The following is a 7,290-nucleotide window of genomic DNA, read 5'->3' on the forward strand; positions in this document are numbered from 1 at the left end:
CCTAGTAAAATTGCACACAGCTACACTCTTTACAGGCGTACCCGCTGCCTTTAAAAGGCGGCTAATCAATAGGTGCATTTTCGTGGTGGACTGTGTGTTCCCCATTGTACCGCGGTATTCCTAGGCTTTTTCCCCTAGACTCCCGTCTATAGAATTTTTTTTCTTACCTTCTTTCTGCATTGCAGCGATCCGAGTCATGGCACCAGTTGCAGGCATGCACCTTCCGGATAGGTTAACACCGGCGAGACCTCAGAGACACCAGACACGTTTATCGGCTTTTCAGCTTCCACTTTATTTTTTAGCAGACTCGGCTTACATGTGGTGAACGCCCGCTGTCTTCACCTCCTCCAACCCTCTTATATATCCCCCTCCCACCGTCCACCTGTTTATATATGATTCATGGAAAACATGTTACCAAATCAGCAGGAAACAAAACTTAGTAAATGTGGGAAACATGCAATAACAGGATGCTTAAAGTCAAAACAGGATCTTGCGGTTAGCAACAGGCAGGGTGGAAAAAGCCCAGCACTAAACTTCTTGTGCTTGTACATGTTGGGAGGGGCACAGCTGGCCAGGCTGTCCCATTCCCCAACAATGAGTGGATTAGGTTTTTTGAAAAGGTGAACAAAATTTGTATTTATTTTTATTTTTTGAGGTCTGAAACACAATCTTATTTATTTGTTGTTATTAAACCTTAGTTTTGACTGGACTCAGATTTAGCAGTAGACGCTCTCAGAGAAGACAGCCCACATCTCCCGGCAATCCATTCCTGGCATTTTTCTTTGGCCTCCTCCATTCTCTTGGCTGAGAGTTTAGCATATTCTGCAGCCTCCTCCTTGTTCTCCTTAGTACACTGTTTCTTCAGAGCAATTCACCGGCGTCTGTGTCGCAGGACACGTGGAGTAACTAGACGCCGAATCTTGGGTGCTTTGGTCCTAGGTTTCTTACCCTGTTTAAGGGCTTTTCTTACAACATACTGGCATACATCATCTTCTTTAGAGAAACTGAAAAGCTTACAAATTCTGCTGGCTCTTTTAGGACCCAGGCGACGAGGCACCGTGGTATCTGTCAATCCAGGAATATCTCTCTCTCTCTCTCTTTTTTTTACAATGACCAAGTTGAGAACACTCAAATTGGCATCAACAATGCAGCCCCGAACTGATTTGAGCTTTCTTTCTCCAGTTCTCCTTGGTCAGTAACAGGAATGCCCCTTATTCAGCAGAAGGTGGACCCGCCCATGGGTCAAGACACCTTGCTTCATGGGAAAACCTTGTTTGTCATTCCCACCACTGATCCGGACCACATAACCCTTCCATTCTTCACCCAGGGTGTCGGCAGCAACTTCTGTGGCCATACGCTTCTCATAGAAAGTACAAAGTTTACGTTCATTGTCCACTTGGATGAGTTTCTGGCAGCCAGTGGCTGGGAAGGAGGTATTCAGCTTCATTTTGAAGCAGCTGGCCGCTTCGGAGGCTAAATTTTATTTAAGGTATACAAGTTTCATGTATTTCCTATATACAGATCTAGGAACATAGTGATATTCCCCATCCTTCCCTCCCTCCCACCCACGCTCCAACCCTTCTTCCTCCTCCCTCTCCTATTTCCATTAATTTTTACAAAAATCTATTTTTAGTTTACTTTATACTCCTAAGGGTAACTCTACACTAAGAGTTCAGGTAGTATGAAGGAAAAAATACTGTTGTGGGGGCTGGTGCTGTGGCACAGCAGGTTAAAGCCCCAGTCTGCATTGCGGGCATCCCGTAAGGGTGCAGGTTCAAGTCCTAGCCACTCCACTTCTGACCCAGCTCTCTGCTGTGGCCTGGGAAGGCAGTGGAAGATGGCCCAAATCCTTGGGCCCCTTTACCCATGTGGGAGACCTGGAAGAGGCTCCTGCTTTGGATCAGCACTGCTTCAGCCATTATGGCCAACTGGGGAGTGAACCAGCAGATAGAAGACCTCTCTGCCTCTGTCTCTCTGTAACTCTTTCAAATAAATGAAATAAATATTTTTAAAAATACACTTGTGAACAAATTTTTAGGTAGACAATAAAAACAGAGAAGACTCAAGTCAATAGCAGACATGAAAATGTGACAACGTGTATGATAACACAGAAACATCACTGCCCATTATAGACTGTGAAAACCACATGCCAACAAATTTGAGAACCATTAAGAGAAAGATAAGGGCTGGCGTCATGGCTCACTAGGCTAATCCTCCGCCTGCAGCGCCGGCACACCGGGTTCTAGTCCCAGTCAGGGTACCAGATTCTGTCCCGGTTGCCCCTCTTCCAGGCCAGCTCTCTGCTGTGGCCCGGGAAGGCAGTGGAGAATGGCCCAAGTGCTTGGGACCTGCACCCACATGGGAGACCAGGAGGAAGCAGCTGGCTCCTGGCTTTGGATCGGCGCAGCATGCTGGCCACAACGAGCTGGCCGTAGCAGCCATTTGGGGGGTGAAACAACGGAAAAAGGAAGACCTTTCTCTCTGTCTCTCTCTCACTGTCTAACTCTGCCCGTCAAAAAAGAAAGATAAAATTCTGTAGGTGTGACTTACCACACCTGCAGCATGAAGAGAGACCAACAAAAGCTGAGAGTTGGAAGCAGTAAGAAAAAAGCTCCCAGCAAGGAAAAGCCCAGGACCAGATGGCTTTGTGGCTTCATTTTAGCAAACTCTCAGTAAGAACCAAACTGATTAATCTCAAAGTAGCCCCTAAAAATTCAAAGGGAGAGAAACCTTCCAAATTCATTCTAGGAGGACAGCATTACCTCTACTTCAAAACCAGGCAAGGATACAACCAAAAAAATAAAACTACAAGTCAGTGTCCCCAGTGGACACAGCTGCAAAATCCTCAACCAACTCTAGCAAAATGAACTTAATAAGAAATCATTCATACTGATCAAGTGGGGTTTATCACAGGGATTCAGGTACATTCAACCTGTGCACACCAAGAAGCCTATCACAAATCACTTCAATAGAAGGAAGGAGAAAGCTCATATGATCACCTCGACAGAGAAATCACTTGATACAATTCAACAATCTCTCCTCATTTAGAAATCTTGCACATGGGGCTGGCGCTGTGGTGCAGCGGGTTAACACCCTGGCCTGAAGTGCCAGCATCCCATATGGGCACTGGTTTGAGATCTGGCTGCTCCTCTTCCAATCCAGCTCTCTGCTATGGCCTGAGAAAGTAGTAGAAGATGGCCAAGGAGAGAGGCACCTTTCTCTGAAGGGAGGAAGGAACCTCCACTGTGATATGGCCTTGAATAAACAAATTCAGAGTTGGTGAACTCAAGGGGCTTCCATAGCCTAGACAGCTCATAGCAAGAGTCTCAGGTGATTGCTGACATCATAAATAAGAGTGCCAATTGTTAAATCAACAGGAGTCACTGGGTTCATGCTCCCCACACAGGATCTCTGTCCTTAATATGTTTAACTATGAAACTCAAAAACAACACTACTAGTCGAACAATACCCTATACCTTGTGCGGTTGTGTGAGTGCAACCTGTTGAAATCTCTGCTTAGTATATACTAAGTTGATCTTCAGTATATGAAGGTAATTGAAAATGAAATGTGATGAAGGGCGGGATGGGAGAGGGAGTGGGAGAAGGGAGGGCCACGGGAGGGAGGGAGGGAGGTGGGGCGCGGGAAGCCACAACAATACAAAAGTTGCACTTTGTAAATTCACATTTATTAAATAAAAAAATAACTATATAACAAAAAACTTAATACTTTACCCTTTTAGTATTTTTTATGTTCTACTTAAAACTATTGGTTGAACTCTGTAATTAATACACAATTACTCTTAGGTGTTTAATTAATGCTATAACTAGTGCTCAAATAGTATTTTACACTTTCTGTTTCTGTGTGGGTGCAAACTGTTGAAATCTTTACTTAATATATGCTAAATTGATCTTATGTATATAAAGATAATTAAAAATTAATCTTGATGTGAATGGAAGGGAGAGGGAGTGGGAGAGGGGAGTGTTGTGGGTGGGAGGGAAGTTATGGGGGGGAAGCTATTGTAATCCATAAGCTGCACTTTGGAAATTTATATTCATTAAATAAAATAAAATTTTAAAAAAAGAAAAAAAAAGTATTCCATAGTGTACATATCCCATGATTTCTTTATCCAGTCTTTGGTTGACAGGCATTGAGGTTGACTCCATGTTGTAGCTATTGAGAATTGAGCTGCAATAAACATGAGGGTGCAGATAATTCTTTAATTTACTGATTTCATTTACCTTGGCTACATTCCCAGGAGTGGGGGTGGCCGGGCCATACGGCAGGTCTCAATTCAGATTTCTGAGGTATTTCCATACTGTATTCCATAGTGGTTTTACCAGTTTACACTCCCACCAACAGTGAATTAGGATACCTTTTTCCCCACACCCTCACCAGCATTTGTGGTTTGTTGATTTCTGTATGAAAGCCATTCTGACTGGGGTGAGGTAAAACCTCATTGTGGTTTTGATCTGCATTTCCATGGTGGCTAGTGAGCCTAAATATTTTTTCATGTGTCTATTGGCCATTTGGGTTTCCTCTTTTGAAAAATGTCTAAGTCCTTTGCCCATTTCTTAATATGGGTGTTTGTTTTCTTGCTGTTGAGTCCCTTGATGTATTTGTATATTCTGGTTATTAATCCTTAATTGGTCGCATAGTTTGCAAATAATTTCTCCCACTCTGTCAGTTGCCTCTTCACTTTCCTGAGTGTTTCTTTTGTGGTATAGAAACTTCTTGATTTGATGTAACCTCATTTGTTAATTTTGGCTTTGATTGCCTGTGCCTCTGGGGTCTTTTCCAAAAACATTTTGCCTGTGCCAATGTCTTGCGGTGTTTTACAAAATGTTCTCTAATAATTTGGTGCCAGGTCATAGATTTAGATCTTTTAATTCATGTTGAGTAGATCTTTGTGTAATGTGAAACGTATGGGTCTTCATACTTCTGCGTGTGGAAATCCAGTTTTCCAAGCACCATTTGTTGTAGAGACTGTCCTTGCTCCAAAGATTTGTTTTAACTCCTTTGTCAAATACAAGGTGGATGTAGATGCTTGGGTTGATTTCTAGATTTTTATTCTGTTGTATTGGTCTATCCATCTGTTTTTGTATCAGTACCAGGCTATTTTGATTATAACTGCCTTGTAGTATGTCTTAATCTTTTATTGTGATGCCTCTGACTTTGTGTTATAAAGATCGCTTTAGCTATCCAAAGTCCCCTGTGATTCCATGTGAATTTCAGCATCATATTTTCTATATCTGAAAAAAAGTCCTTGGTATTTTGATTGGTATCACATTGAATCTGAAAATTGCTTTCAGGAGAATGGACATTTGATGATATTGATAATTCCAATCCATGGACATGGAAGATTTTTCCAATTTTTTTGGTATCTGCTTCTATTTCTTTCTTTAATATTTGTTAATTCTCATTGTGCAGATCTTTGACTACCTTGGTTACATTATTTCCAAGGTATTTGATTTTTTGTAGTTATTGTGAATGGGATTCATTTTTGAGGTTGTTTCTCAGTATTGGCATTCTCTGTGTATACAAAGGCTATTTTTTGTGTTAATTTTACTTCCTGCTACTTTCCCACACTCTTCTATGAGTTCTAATAGTCTCTTGGTAGAGACTTTTGGATCCCCTATATAGAATTATTTTCTGCTAATAAGGATAGTTTGAATTCCTTCTTCCCAGTTTGTATCCATTTGATTTCTTTTTCTTGCCTAATGGCTCTGGCTAAAACATCCAGGAATATATTAAACATCAATGGTGAAAGTGGGCATCCTAGTCCGGTTCTGGATCTCAGTGGGAATGCTTCAAAGTCTTCCCCATTCAATAGGATGCTGGCCGTGGTTGTGTCATAAATTGCCTTGATTATGTTGAGGAATGTTCCTTCTATACCCAGTTTGCTTAGAGTTTTCATCATGAAAGGGTGTTGTATTTTTTCAAATTTTTCTCTGCATCTATTGAGACAATCACATGGTTTTTGTTCTGCAGTTTGTTAATGTGGCGTATCATATTGATTGATTTGCAAATGTTGAACTATCCCTGCTTACCAAGGATAAATTCCACTTGGTCCATCTGGGTGGATGATTTTCTAATATGTTGTTGAATTTGATTGGCTAGAATTTTGTTCAGTATTGTTGCATCTATGTTCATCAGGGGAATTGATCTGTAATTCGTTGTTTCAGTTGCATCTTTTTCAGGTTTAGAGATTAAGGTGATGGCTGGCTTCATAGAATTTGGGAGGATTCCCTCCCTTTCAATTGTTTTGAATAACATGAGAAGAATTGCAGTTAGTTCTTTAAATGTCTGGTAGAATTCAGCAGGAAGGCCATCTGGTCTCAGGCTGTTCTTTTTTGCGAGGCTCTTTATTATTGATTCAATTTATGACTGGGTAATTGGTTTGTTTAGGTTTCCTATGTCTTCATGGCTCAACTCAGGAACGTGGTATGTGGCCTGGAATCTGTCCATTTCTTGTAGGTTTCCCAGTTTGTTGGCATAGAGCTCTCTGGAGTAATTTCTGATTTTTTTTCCTGTGGTGTCTGTTGTTGCACTTCCTTTTTCACTTCTAATTTTATTGATTTGGGTCTTCTCTCTCTCTTGATGGCTAGTGGGAAAAATGTTTTGCCAATTTTGTTTATTGCATGAAAAAACAGCTCTTTGTTTTGCTTATCTTTTGTATTTTTTGTTTGAATTTTATTGATTTCCTCTCACTTTAATTTTTTTTTCCTATTAGTTTTGAGTTTGGTTTCCTGCTGTTTTTCTAGGTACTTGAGATGCATTGACAGCTCATTTATTTGGTGTATACACCAATTGCTACAAACTTTCCTCTTAACACTTCTTTTGCTAAATCCCATAAGTTTTGGTATGTTGTATTGTCATCATCATTTGCTTTCAGAATTTTTTTTACTTCTTATTTTTTAAACTTTTATTTAACAGATATAAATTTTCAAAGTACAGCTTTTGGATTACAGTGGCTTTTTCCCCCCATAACTTCCCTCCCACCTGCAACCCTCCCATCTCCTGCTCCCTGTCCCATTCCATTCACATCAAGATTCATTTTCAATTCTCTTTATATACAGAAGATCAATTTAGTATATACTAAGTAAAGATTTCAACAGTTTGTACCCACACAGAAACACAAAGTGTAAAGTACTATTTGAGTACTAGTTATAGCATTAATTCACATTGTACAACACATTAAGGAAAGAGATCCTACATGAGGAGTAAGTACACAGTGACTCCTGTTGTTGACTTAACAAATTGACACTCTTGTTTATAGTGTCAGTAATCAC

At 40.6% G+C, this 7,290-nt stretch overlaps 1 pseudogene; it reads right to left on the reverse strand.

Moving 5' to 3' along the window:
• Positions 1–694: 694 nt before the first annotated feature.
• Positions 695–1,447, reverse strand: LOC149120288 (small ribosomal subunit protein eS6 pseudogene; annotated as a pseudogene).
• Between the last annotated feature and the right edge of the window lie 5,843 nt (positions 1,448–7,290).

This window comes from Oryctolagus cuniculus, chromosome 19 (genome assembly GCF_051225735.1).
Source record: "Oryctolagus cuniculus isolate XC-2025 breed Fujian yellow rabbit chromosome 19, ASM5122573v1, whole genome shotgun sequence".
NCBI lineage: Eukaryota > Metazoa > Chordata > Mammalia > Lagomorpha > Leporidae > Oryctolagus > Oryctolagus cuniculus.